General features: G+C 39.4%; 1 protein-coding gene and 1 long non-coding RNA gene across 3 annotated transcripts in view; both read left to right on the top strand.

Moving 5' to 3' along the window:
* The window catches only part of LOC108415343 (carcinoembryonic antigen-related cell adhesion molecule 5-like), a 653433-nt gene that overhangs the window by 562635 nt on the left and 76556 nt on the right, over nucleotides 1–14242 (top strand). The window lies entirely within an intron of this gene.
* LOC119266031 lies at nucleotides 11428–13982 on the top strand. 2 transcript variants are annotated; one of them, XR_005131817.1, is made up of 3 exons: nucleotides 11428–11657; nucleotides 12544–12764; nucleotides 13863–13982. It is a non-coding gene; the product is annotated as an uncharacterized LOC119266031 (long non-coding RNA). The 2 variants fall into 2 exon arrangements; XR_005131818.1 differs by lacking the exon at nucleotides 11428–11657 and adding an exon at nucleotides 11903–11981.

Genomic DNA, 14242 nt, shown 5'->3' with positions numbered 1-14242 from the left:
ATCTGTAGGTCTCTGTTCATAAACATAAACTAGCAAAAACAAATTTACTATAAAGGGAAAGTGTTTGTATGAATTCAGAAAAAAGACGCGTCAGTTAATGAAAGACACTGTGTAACAATGGAATCCATGGGAGAGATGTAAGGTACAAACCATGAATGACCAAAAAACAACAACAACAACAAAGGCTTGTCCAGCATTTGCCAAAAATATCTAGATGACATATGTGTACATATTTCTATATTGTGGTCTATTTACACAAAGTTGGGTTAGTTCATCATTTATGTTGAACAGACTCTCCCAATATTTTACTCTGCTGCACTGACGTTGAACCGCATGCTGCACTGGGTCGGTATGTCCAGCAGCTCAAATCAAGCTCAGTAACAAAGTTCTAACTGTTAGTAGCACAAATAATGTGCTAATGTCTTTCTAGGATAAGCTGAAAAAGACCGTTTTCTTAAATGACTGTGTTAATTTATCCTGAGTAATTTTACTGTCTGAATGAAAATCTACAGCACACTGAGATCCACTGCACTGGACCATTAGGCTCCTACTGGTTCTTTAATGTCTATTTGAGAACTGAGTTTTAATCTGTAATTTGTGTTTCATCAAAATACACTAAGGTTAAACAAACACTCTGAAATATTATCTGAATAGGAACATGTGCATATCACTGCTGTCGGAACAAAACATTGTATCTCCAAAATGGAAACTTTAGAGGAGAAGGAAAAACACACATTACTTTCAATGTAAGTCAATGGAACCAGACTTCTTTCCAAGTCATTTTAGGCCGTTTATTTTGGCCCATCTTTCATGAATTTTACACACAATATAAAGGCCAAAAATCTTTTTCAAATGATCTTAAAAACTGAAAATCAACAGAAATGGAGATACGAGGTTTGCTGAGGATGGTCAGCTGTAAAACAGTTACACAGTCAAGTCTTTAGGAACATAATGAAATGTTAAATAATGATTATAAACCACTAAAATACCCTTTGCTGTAAAAATAGCCTTATTCTAAAAACAGGAGTGGAGAGAACAGAAGAAAGAACAGAGTCTCAGAGCATAATTTACAGTCAGAGGCTGAACATGACGCTGTTATAATGATTAAAATTTCAATCATAATGATTTACAGAAAAGAGAGCACAGAAAACACTGCAAGGACGCAAGAAGTAGGGAATCAGCGAACCCTGATTTCAGAACTGTAGAAGTTACAAAAGAAAAACTTTCTGAACTTCATAATAATCTGAGTGGATCAAAGACTCAGTGTGAGCCTGTCTTAGAGCAGAGTTTGTGTTTCTAAATTTGCCGTAGCTGCTCTGGTGAAGTGAACGTGGTATTTTCACTACAGTGAGCTGAAGTCTGTACAAAGTTATAGACCAGTTCTGAAAGAAGCTTAATATTGTTTTTAAACTTCTAAATAATCATCTAATGTAATGAAGACGTTTATTAAGCTCTGATTCATTAGTTAAGTATTAATAATCATTCAATGTAATGAAGACGTTTTATTGAGCTCTCATTCATTAGTTAAGTATTAATAATCATTCAATGTAATGAAGACGTTTTATTAAGCTCTGATTCATTAGTTAAGTATTAATAATCATTCAATGTAATGAAGACGTTTTATTAAGCTCTGATTCATTAGTTAAGTATTAAGTGAGCTGAAAACTTTTTCACACTCACCTGATACAGTCAGTGTAACGGCTTCACTGGTGTGTGAGTAGCGTGATGTTCCTCTCACTGCTCCTATACAGGTGTATGTTCCTCCGTCAGACGCTGTAACAGAGCTGATACTGTAATGCTGTTTATTACTGACAGCAGTGGATGAACCAGCTTTAAACCAGCTGTACTGCCAGTTAGAGACTCCTCCTCCCTGTATGTCACATCTGAGAGTGACAGTCTCTCCTCTGAACACCTGATGATCCGGCTGTATGGACACCGCAGGTTTTGGTCTCTCTGTGGAGAGAAAGAAATCCTCAGAACAAATAATTCAGATAAAGATGATTTCTACAGTGCTGTGAAAAAGTATTTGCCCCTCACCCGATTTCTTCTACTTCTATTTTTACATTCTAAAACAAAGACAACACAAGTAAACACAAAATGCAGCTTTTAAATGATCCCTCCTTTATTGAAGATAAAGATTTATTCAATACCAAAACCATGTGACCGACCTAACCTATCAACCAAACTATTGTGAAAAAGTAATTGCCCCCAAAACCTAATATCTGGTTGTGTCAACTTTGGCAATAACGACTACAATCAAACGTTTGTGATAAGTTGTGATGCGTCTTTTACATTGAAGTGGAGGAATTTTGACCCACTCTTAAAACAGCAGCACTGCTTTAATTTGGCTGCACTGTGTGATTTTCGAACATGAACTGCCCATTTAACATCTTGTCACAGCATCTCAATGGGATTCAAGTCAGCACTTTGACTCGGCCGCTCCAAAACCTTAAGTTTGTCTCTTTGAGCCATTCAGAGGTGGATTTGCTGATGTGCTTCAGATTATTGTCCTGCTGCATAAACCCACTGCGCTAGAGCTTTAGGTCACACACACTACCACCACCATGTTTGAGTGCTGGTATTGGTGTGATTCTCTAATGGTGGAATGTGCTGGTAGCTTTACGCCAGATGTAACAGGACTCATGTTTTCCAAAAGTTCCACCTTTGACTAATCAGCCCACAGAATGTGATCCCAAAAGTCTTGGGGGTCATCTAAATAGTTTTTGGCAAATGCTGGACAAGCCTTTGTGTTATTTTTGTTTGTTTTGGTCAGTAATGGTTTGCATCTTGCAACTCTCCCATGGATGCCATTTTTGCACAGTGTGTTTTATGGACTTTACTGACAACTGAGGCCTCCAGGTTTTACATTTGCTGGAGTCCCAGAGCCTCAGCAACAACTTTAACCCACTCCAGACTGGTTCATTTCAGTGAGTGTGTTTCATATCCATATTTGAGTCTCTTTAGATTGGGCATCATGTCATTCCTGAGACGTTCTAGCCTGCTTCACGTTGCCAGACAGGTTCTATTTAAGTGACATTTAGACTCAACAGTTCTGGAGCGTATTTCAGGTATCGATTTCAGAATTAGGGTAAATTTACAAAAAAACAATGAAGTTTATAACATAATAAGACAAAATTGAAATATTTAATATTTTGTCTTTGTACTGTTTTTGTTTCATCACAGGTCAAACTAAATTTACTTTACCATATGTCAGTATGTTATGTCAATTAGTATAGTTAGTAGATGAGCCACTACATTAGCGACCCCCGCAGGCCACAGTGTCAGTAGACTGTCTGTAATTAGTGCCTCTTTTAGTAAAGCTGGCTTGTGTGTGTAGAAGCATTTAGCATGTGAGCACAGGGTCTCCACTGAGCTGCAGGACTGGGGGCCCTGATACTGACCTGATACTGACCTAATGAATGTGCATTTTGAGCAGTGGCATTGTTTATCCACAAAAATATCAGGAGAGATTATGCAAAGAAACAGTTTGGAACAATTTACTGAAGTGAACTGACTGGAGGAGTCGTGTGTTTTTTACACCAAGAAGGAGGAGGAGCAATTACTTTGACAGAATACAGCATCAGATAATTACGCTCTTTATGACTTGTAATTAAAAAGGAGACAAACAAAAAAAAACAATCATTGATTTTCTACAGGTTTATCCAATTTAGGATTTTCTTGTGTTTCTGTTCTCAGGCCAGACTTACACTTTTACTACCTGTGAACAATGGCCTGCCTCCCTGTCTGTCTGTCTGTCTGTCTGTCTGATAGTCTGTCTGCCTGTCTGTCTGCCTGTCTGTCTGTCTGTCTGATAGTCTGTCTGATAGTCTCTGTCTGTCTGTCTGTCTGATAGTCAGTCTGTCTGTCTGTCTGATAGTCTGTCTGTCTGTCTGGTAGTCTGTCTATCTATCTATTTATCTATCTATCAATCTATTTATCTAATCATGTACTTTTTACATTTATTAATAATAATAATATATAATATAATATACAGCAATGTGTATTATTTACTTTTTACTGTGTTGTTTTTTAACCAATCCTATTTTATCTCCTCAGTAACTGCATTCTTTTAAAGCCAAACCTTTTCAGGTCAGGGTCCTCATGCAGAGGCAGTGTTTGTCTCACAACCCATCAAATATTTTCAGAAGCGAAATTAAACATAAACTCATCTTAAAATTCCTAATATTTTCAATTCATTTTGACACAAACTGTAATTTCCATCAAAAAATACAACAGAGTACCATGATAAACGAATGAAAATGCATCAGCCTGTATTGTTACTCAGTGAAACTGTGGAACAGAGAAATAATAAAATAATGACTCACTAATTTGTTCTGCAAACATGTTCTCATCTAAATCTGCTCTGATCCATGTTGTCAGCTAGTATAGTAGCCCACCCCGCTCTGAGCTCTGATGATTTATCAGACTAAAGCTTGTTTTACACTAGAATAACACAGCAGCTCAGCAGAGCAGAGTTCTACATCTTTATAGTGGCCGGGAGTTCAAAGCAGGAGCTGCACTGACTCTTCATGCTAAAACGGTTTAGTGTGAAATAACAATAACTTCTGTTTATTTATGGCGTCCATACTGTATTATAACTTTACAGGCTGGTCCAGTTACTGAAACACAAAACACCACCATGACTAGAATACCAAAACATGTAAACTGCATTCAGACGTATATTTACAGTAAGAATTACATGTTAAGACAAAAATCTCAGTCACAAAAACTGCAAGGACTGATGGGAAGCTCTGTCCTCTATCACCACAACGTTCAGAGACAGGCAGACTCTCACAATATAATCAGCAAATCACAGCTAATTACTGCATCACTCTTTACTGCAGTCCACTGCTTTAAGGAGGACAGTAGATCACTGCAGTGTTTCTGCTGTAAATGTGCAGCAGTTCTCTACAGTTTACAGCAGAATTATTCTGTAAATGAACTGCTGATGTCTGTCTTTCTGCACAAAGAAGCTGAAACGTATCAGCTGTGTTTGGTTTACTCTGCCTGATCCACAGCTCTGAGTGACAGAGTCTCCACTGTAGACACGGCTCTGAAACACCATCACAACTGGTTTATATTCTGCTTGCAGTAAAAATGAAATGCTTTAGAAATATTTCAAACACATCTACTGTGTTAATAGTGATCATAGTAGACTACAGTAATTAGTTACGCCTGCTGTGTAAACTGAGTGGCCACTCACTGGACATTTTATCAGTAACACCTACATAAAGGTGCACTTTGTAGGTCTACACTGACCGACTGTAGCCCATCAGTCTCTGTCCAATTAATACGCTCCTTTAATGTTTACCTATATGGTAAGTGTTTCTGATAAAATGGCCACTGAGTGTAAGTACCTGTCTGCAGGTCACAACGGAAGGTAGGAGTACTGAATATACTGGTTTGTCAGTGAATTTTTATGGATATAACAGAAAATGTGTTACTCAAACATTTGAACATATAAAATGTAAAAACCTCTCGTTGTTGAAAGTTCATGCTTTGATCATGTAGTATTGAAATACTCGGATATAGAACTTTTAACAGCCTGAAAACAAGTTACTGTGCTTTCTGCATCTTTCTGTACATATATGCAGGTTACTAGCTGTAGCCAGCAGGGTTAAGGGTGAGATGGGGACTTTTAATTTGACAGCAGCCCCTGGAGGCAGCCATCTTCGTGCTCCAGGTGTGTTTCAGTCCCGCGATAGTTCGCCACAGTATCGTTTAGTCTCGTCTGGTCTTCTGCCGGTCGTAGTCAGCAGTCCGCGTCGGGGCTGCCGAGTTAAGATGGAAGAAAGTCGTGACGCGGGTCGTGGACGCTGCAAATCACGTGCGTGAGGACGATTTCCAGAGCGGCCCAAGCGGCGTCCGGGATCATAGAGCAGGTCGGGAGGTTCAGCAGTGAAGCTCCGCCCGTGAAGCCCCTAACGAGCAGGTAGGAGCTCCAACTCTCACCTCCACCCAGACTCGCCTAAACCAGCCTTAAACACCCGGACATGGGTTTTACAGCTGGAGCCGCATTCAGGGGTCTAGCAGGATTCAGGGGTCTAGCAGGATTCAGGGGTCTAGCAGGATTCAAGGGTCTAGGAGGAGCTGAAGAGCTCAGTGTTAAGTGGACTAACACTGTCATTGTCCAGGTCAAGCTGGTCCTTAAACTCACTTGTACAGAAGCAGCTGCTGTAAGTGATGAAGAGACTGACTCAAAGTGGGAGCTGCTGGTACTTTCACTGTTTAGTTCTGACTTTTCTGTCTTTTGGAAGGAATAAGAAGTGATTTGTGTTTAAACAGCTTATTAAAATAATCCACTGCAGTGACCTCACAATAGTAGTGTGTGTATATATATTAGTGTCTGACTGAAGATCAGCATTTTAGGGTGTTTTGATTAAGAGTTCTCTAAAAGACCTGATCCTTTATCAGCGGTCTCAGTGAGGGACTGTGTAGGTACACAGATTAATTATAAACTTGTGGGAGGTGGAAAAGACTTGTGAACGTAAAGTCTAATGAAAGGTACATTATTTATATAAAAAGGCAAATCAACGTTTTCACGGGTGCTAACGGGGTGCTGAATGATTTTCAGGGGGTTCTTGAGCACTTCTTAGCACCTCCCTGGTACCACCTGGATACATTTGAGATCAACTCCAGAGATTTCAGTGCTGTAAAACCTCGACCTGCTACACTGATTAATAATTTCATTTAGTAGAAATCATAGTTAAGAGCTCACCCTTTACAGTGAGAGTAACAGAGGAACTGTACTCTGATGATGTTGGTCTGTCGTGTCTCTCTCCTCTACACAGATACTGATCTCCATTAATCACAGTGTCTCCTCTGATGGTGAGAGTGTCTCTGTTTACAGTGTGATACTGAGACACTGCAGTCAGTCCACTCTGTTTATCGTGTTTATACCACCGATACGTCCATCCATCATGACCTTTAATCTCACACGTCAGAGTGACTGACTCTCCACTGAACACAGGACTCCATTTGGGCTCTACAGTGAGTTCAGCAGTAGGTAAAGCTGTGAGAACACAAGAAAGAATAAAGTCTTAGAGCACATTTTGCAGTCAGAGACTAAACATGTCACTGAAATGGACACAAACAATGAAACATCCACGCAGTTTACAGAAATAAATGAAAATGAATTCTTGGTGTCTCTTTCCACACCAGTGGTTCTCAACCCTTGTCCTGGAGACCCCCTGTCCTGCACATTTTAATGGTTACCTGCACTAACACACCCACCTGATCCCAGTAAAGGCCTGTTCATTATGTCATTATACAGATCAGATGTGTTAGGAGCACAGAAAACACTAAAATGTAGGGAAGCAAGAAACAAGGAATCAGCAGCTCCTGATTTCAGGATTGCAACAGTTAAAAACAAACAAATAAATAAATAAATAAATAAACAACAAACAGATGAATAAATGATAAAACATTCTGAACTTTATAATAACCTGAGTGGAGTGTGAGCTTGTTTTAGAGCTGAGTTTGTGTTTTTATACTTTCTAAATCTGTAGTAGCTGCTCTGTTTAAGTGAACGCAGTGTTTTCATTGCAGTGAGATGAAAACTGTTGGCCAGATCATTTACATAAAGGTCAGCTCATTTACATAACGTTCAGCTCATTTACATAAAGTTCAGCTCATTTACATAAAGTTGGTCCAGAACAAGAGAGCAGAGAGAAGATGTGCGTCAGTGGTTTGATGTGTCAGTTAGATATTTTTACTGTCATTTCTCACATTATTAAAGCTGTATGACACAATCTGTTTGACACAAATTATAAATAAAATGAAAAAACAAAGTAACCATTTTGCAGGACGTCATCTGTCATGTCATATATAAGTTGTCCCCCCATCTTAAAACACCTTCTTGTGTTTCTGTTAAAGTGTTTAGATCAAAGGGGGTCTCCACGACCAGATTTGGGGTCCACTGTTCTAGACCACCGAAAGTGTCACCATTAAAGAAGAATCATTAGAGTCTCCAACAGACTGACTAACTGAATTGTTTATATGTGAACATGAAAAGACGTAAAATATAAACGTTAACAGACTCACTCTTTACAGTGAGAGTAACAGGGTCACTGTACTGTGATGATGTTGATCTGTCATGTCTCTCTCCTCTACACCAATACTGATCTCCATGATTCACAGTGTCTCTTCTGATGGTGAGAGTGTCTCCGTTTACAGTGTGATACTCAGACTGAGACACTGCAGTCAGTCCACTCTGTTTATCCAGTTTATACCACTGATACGTCCATCCATAATAACCTTTAATCTCACACTTCAGAGTGACTGACTCTCCACTGAACACAGGTCTCTCTGGTTCTACAGTCAGTGTAGGTTTGGGTAGATCTACAGAAAGAAGAGAGCAGCAGTGCAGATTCAGAGAGTTAGATTTAGTGCAGATTTAGAGTTAGTTCATGTTTTTGTTCATAAAAATAAACTAAAAAAAACAAATTTACTATAAAATGAAATGGTGTTTGTATGAATTCAGAAAAAAGAGACGTCAGTCACGACTGCACATGTGTACATATTTCTATATTGTGGTCTATTTACACAAAGTTGGGTTAGTTCATCATTTATGTTGAACAGACTCTCCCAATATTTTACTCTGCTGCACTGACGTTGAACCGCATGCTTGCACTGGGTCAGTATGTCCAGCAGCTCAAATCAAGCTCAGTAACAAAGTTCTAACTGTTAGTAGCACAAATAATGTGCTAATGTCTTTCTAGGATAAGCTGAAAAAGACCGTTTTCTTAAATGACTGTGTTAATTTATCCTGAGTAATTTTACTGTCTGAATGAAAATCTACAGCACACTGAGATCCACTGCACTGGACCATTAGGCTCCTACTGGTTCTTTAATGTCTGTTTGAGTTTTAGTCTGTAATTTGTGTTTCATCAAAATACACTAAGGTTAAACAAACACTCTGAAATATTATCTGAATAGGAACATGTGCATATCACTGCTGTCGGAACAAAACATTGTATCTCCAAAATGGAAACTTTAGAGGAGAAGGAAAAACACACATTACTTTCAATGTAAGTCAATGGAACCAGACTTCTTTCCAAGTCATTTTAGGCCGTTTATTTTGGCCCATCTTTCATGAACTTTACACACAATATAAAGGCCAAAAAGCTTTTTCAAATGATCTTAAAAACTGAAAATCAACAGAAATGGAGATACGAGGTTTGCTGAGGATGGTCAGCTGTAAAACTGTTACACAGTCAAGGCTTTAGGAACATAATGAAATGTTAAATAATGATTATAAACCACTAAAATACCCTTTGCTGTAAAAATAGCCTTATTCTAAAAACAGGATTGATGCTCTGTACATTATTATTATTCTGCGTTGGTACCATTTACCCAAGTTTGCAGAAGTACAATTAAGTTAATATATAAGACATAAAAAAATAAAAACAAAGAAAATGGACTTTGATTAGAAGCTACTAAACCACCCTTAAATATAAAATACAAATATAATTATAGTTGTAAGCGCAGTACTGATGGGCTGGTTACACATTATGATTTTGTTATGTTGCTTACAGGAATTCAATTTTAAAATTAAATTATTTCTATAATCACATTTTTTACAGTGACAGTACAAAAGCACTGATCTTAACTTTCACTGTGAGAGTAACAGTGTTGCTGGGTTGTGATGATGAGGGTCTGTTATCTCTCTCTCCTCTACACCAGTACTGATCCTGATCCTGATCTGCTGCTGATCTGATGGTGAAGGTGTTTGTCGGAGACTGACTGACTGCAGTTCCACTGCTGCCTTTATACCACTGATATCTCCAGTTACTGTGAGACTGTATCTCACACTTCAGAGTCACTGACTCTCCAGTGAACACAGGGCTCCATCTGGGCTCTACAGTCAGTGTAGCTGTATTATTTATAATGTTGATAAGGTTTATACTGTTTCCCATTTCTATTACTGAGTGCCTTACTCCTGTTACTCTGCTGCTGCTGTAATACTGTGAATTTCCCCGCTGTGGGACTAATAAAGGATTATCTTATCGTATCGTATCTTATCTTAATAAAATAATGACTCACTTATTTGTTCTTCAAACATGTTCTCATCTAAATCTGTTCTGATCCATGTTGTCAGCTAGCATAGTAGCCCACCCGCTCTGAGCTCTGAGCTCTGATGATTTATCAGACTAAAGCTTGTTTTACACTAGAATAACACAGCAGCTCAGCAGAGCAGAACTCTACATCTTTATAGTGGCCGGGAGTTCAAAGCAGGAGCTGCACTGACTCTTCATGCTAAAACGGTTTAGTGTGAAATAACAATAACTTCTGTTTATTTATGGCGTCCATACTGTATTATAACTTTACAGGCTGGTCCAGTTACTGAAACACAAAACACCACCATGACTAGAATACCAGAACATGTAAACTGCATTCAGACGTATATTTACAGTAAGAATTACATGTTAAGACAAAAATCACAGTCACAAAAACTGCAAGGACTGATGGGAAGCTCTGTCCTCTATCACCACAACGTTCAGAGACAGGCAGACTCTCACAATATAATCAGCACATCACAGCTAATTACTGCATCACTCTTTACTGCAGTCCACTGCTTTAAGGAGGACAGTAGATCACTGCAGTGTTTCTGCTGTAAATGTGCAGCAGTTCTCTACAGTTTACAGCAGAATTATTCTGTAAATTAACTGCTGACGTCTGTCTTTCTGCACAAAGAAGCTGAAACGTATCAGCTGTGTTTGGTTTACTCTGCCTGATCCGCAGCTCTGAGTGACAGAGTCTCCACTGTAGACACGGCTCTGAAACACCATCACAGCTGGTTTATATTCTGCTTGCAGTAAAAATGAAATGCTTTAGAAATATTTCAAACACATCTACTGTGTTAATAGTGATCATAGTAGACTACAGTAATTAGTTACGTCTGCTGTGTGAACTGAGTGGCCACTCACTGGACATTTTATCAGTAACACCTACATAAAGGTGCACTTTGTAGGTCTACACTGACCGACTGTAGCCCATCAGTCTCTGTCCAATTAATACGCTCCTTTAATGTTTACCTATATGGTAAGTGTTTCTGATAAAATGGCCACTGAGTGTAAGTACCTGTCTGCAGGTCACAACGGAAGGTAGGAGTACTGAATATACTGGTTTGTCAGTGAATTTTTATGGATATAACAGAAAATGTGTTACTCAAACATTTGAACATATAAAATGTAAAAACCTCTCGTTGTTGAAAGTTCATGCTTTGATCATGTAGTATTGAAATACTCTGATATAGAACTTTTAACAGCCTGAAAACAAGTTACTGTGCTTTCTGCATCTTTCTGTACATATATGCAGGTTACTAGCTGTAGCCAGCAGGGTTAAGGGTGAGATGGGGACTTTTAATTTGAAAGCATCCCCTGGAGGCAGCCATCTTCGAGCTCCAGGTGTGTCTCAGTCCCGCGATAGTTCGCCACAGTATCGTTTAGTCTCGTCTGGTCTTCTGCCGGTCGTAGTCAGCAGTCCGCGTCGGGGCTGCCGAGTTAAGATGGAAGAAAGTCGTGACGCGGGTCGTGGACGCTGCAAATCACGTGCGTGAGGACGATTTCCAGAGCGGCCCAAGCGGCGTCCGGGATCATAGAGCAGGTCGGGAGGTTCAGCAGTGAAGCTCCGCCCGTGAAGCCCCTAACGAGCAGGTAGGACCTCCAACTCTCACCTCCACCCAGACTCGCCTAAACCAGCCTTAAACACCCGGACATGGGTTTTACAGCTGGAGCCGCATTCAGGGGTCTAGCAGGATTCAGGGGTCTAGCAGGGGTCTAGTAGGATTCAGGGGTCTAGCAGGATTCAGGGGTCTAGCAGGATTCAGGGGTTTAGCAGGAGCTGAGTAGCTCAGTGTTAAGTGAACTAACACCGTCATTGTCCAGGTCAAGCTGGTCCTTAAACTCACTTGTACAGAAGCCGCTGCTGTAACTGATGAAGAGACTGACTCAAAGTGGGAGCTGCTGGTACTTTCACTGGTTAGTTCTGACTTTTCTGTCTTTTGGAAGGAATAAGAAGTGATTTGTGTTTAAACAGCTTATTAAAATAATCCACTACAGTGACCTCGCAATAGTAGTGTGTATATATATTAGTGTCTGACTGAAGATCAGCATTTTAGGGTGTTTTGATTAAGAGTTCTCTAAAAGACCTGATCCTTTATCAGCGGTCTCAGTGAGGGACTGTGTAGGTACACAGATCAATTATAAACTTGTGGGAGGTGGAAAAGACTTATGAACGTAAAGTCTAATGAAAGGTACATTATTTATATAAAAAGGCAAATCAACGTTTTCACGGGTGCTAACGGGGCGCTGAATGATTTTCAGGGGGTTCTTGAGCACTTCTTAGCACCTCCCTGGTACCACCTGGATACATTTGAGATCAACTCCAGAGATTTCAGTGCTGTAAAACCTCGACCTGCTACACTGATTAATAATTTCATTTAGTAGAAATCATAGTTAAGAGCTCACCCTTTACAGTGAGAGTAACAGAGGAACTGTACTCTGATGATGTTGGTCTGTCGTGTCTCTCTCCTCTACACAGATACTGATCTCCATTAATCACAGTGTCTCCTCTGATGGTGAGAGTGTCTCCGTTTACAGTGTGATGCACAGACTGAGACACTGCAGTCCATCTACTCCATGGATCCTGTTTATACCACTGATACGTCCATCCATCATAACCTTTAATCTCACACTTCAGAGTGACTGACTCTCCACTGAACACAGGACTCCGTTTGGGCTCTACAGTGAGTTCAGCAGTAGGTAAAGCTGTGAGAACACAAGAAAGAATAAAGTCTTAGAGCACATTTTGCAGTCAGAGGCTAAACATGTCACTGAAATGGAAACAAACAATGAAACATCCACGCAGTTTACAGAAATAAATGAAAATAAATTCTTGGTGTCTCTTTCCACATCAGTGGTTCTCAACCCTTGTCCTGGAGACCCCCTGTCCTGCACATTTTAATGGTTACCTGCACTAACACACCCACCTGATCCCAGTAAAGGCCTGTTCATTATGTCATTATACAGATCAGATGTGTTAGGAGCACAGAAAACACTAAAATGTAGGGAAGCAAGAAACAAGGAATCAGCAGCTCCTGATTTCAGGATTGCAACAGTTAAAAACAAACAAATAAATAAATAAATAACAAACAGATGAATAAATAATAAAACATTCTGAACTTTCTAATAACCTGAGTGGAGTGTGAGCTTGTTGTAGAGCTGAGTTTGTGTTTTTATACTTTCTAAATCTGTAGTAGCTGCTCTGTTTAAGTGAACGCAGTGTTTTCATTGCAGTGAGATGAAAACTGTTGGCCAGATCATTTACATAAAGGTCAGCTCATTTACATAACGTTCAGCTCATTTACATAAAGTTCAGCTCATTTACATAAAGTTGGTCCAGAACAAGAGAGCAGAGAGAAGATGTGCGTCAGTGGTTTGATGTGTCAGTTAGATATTTTTACTGTCATTTCTCACATTATTATAGCTGTATGACACAATCTGTTTGACACAAATTATAAATAAAATGAAAAAACAAAGTAAACATTTTGCAGGACGTCATCTGTCATGTCATATATAAGTTGCCCCCCATCTTAAAACACCTTCTTGTGTTTCTATTAAAGTGTTTAGATCAAAGGGGGTCTCCACGACCAGGTTTGGGGTCGACTGTTCTAGACCACAGAAAGTGTCACCATTAAAGAAGAATCATTAGAGTCTCCAACAGACTAACTGAATTGTTTATATGTGAACATGAAAAGACGTAAAATATAAACGTTAACAGACTCACTCTTTACAGTGAGAGTAACAGGGTCACTGTACTGTGATGATGTTGATCTGTCATGTCTCTCTCCTCTACACCAGTACTGATCTCCATGATTCACAGTGTCTCTTCTGATGGTGAGAGTGTCTCCGTTTACAGTGTGATACTCAGAATGAGACACTGCAGTCCATCTACTCCATGGATCCTGTTTATACCACTGATACGTCCATCCATCATAACCTTTAATCTCACACTTCAGAGTGACTGACTCTCCACTGAACACAGGTCTCTCTGGTTCTACAGTCAGTGTAGGTTTGGGTAGATCTACAGAAAGAAGAGAGCAGCAGTGCAGATTCAGAGAGTTAGATTTAGTGCAGATTTAGAGTTAGTTCATGTTTTTGTTCATAAAAATAAACTAGCAAAACAAATTTACTATAAAGTGAAATGGTGTTTGAATAAATTCAGAAAAAAGAGACGTCAG

The sequence above is a fragment of the Pygocentrus nattereri genome, chromosome 2, assembly GCF_015220715.1.
Source record: "Pygocentrus nattereri isolate fPygNat1 chromosome 2, fPygNat1.pri, whole genome shotgun sequence".
NCBI lineage: Eukaryota > Metazoa > Chordata > Actinopteri > Characiformes > Serrasalmidae > Pygocentrus > Pygocentrus nattereri.
Note: the sequence above shows the minus strand (reverse complement) of the source record. Positions and strands in the feature narration are given on the sequence as shown.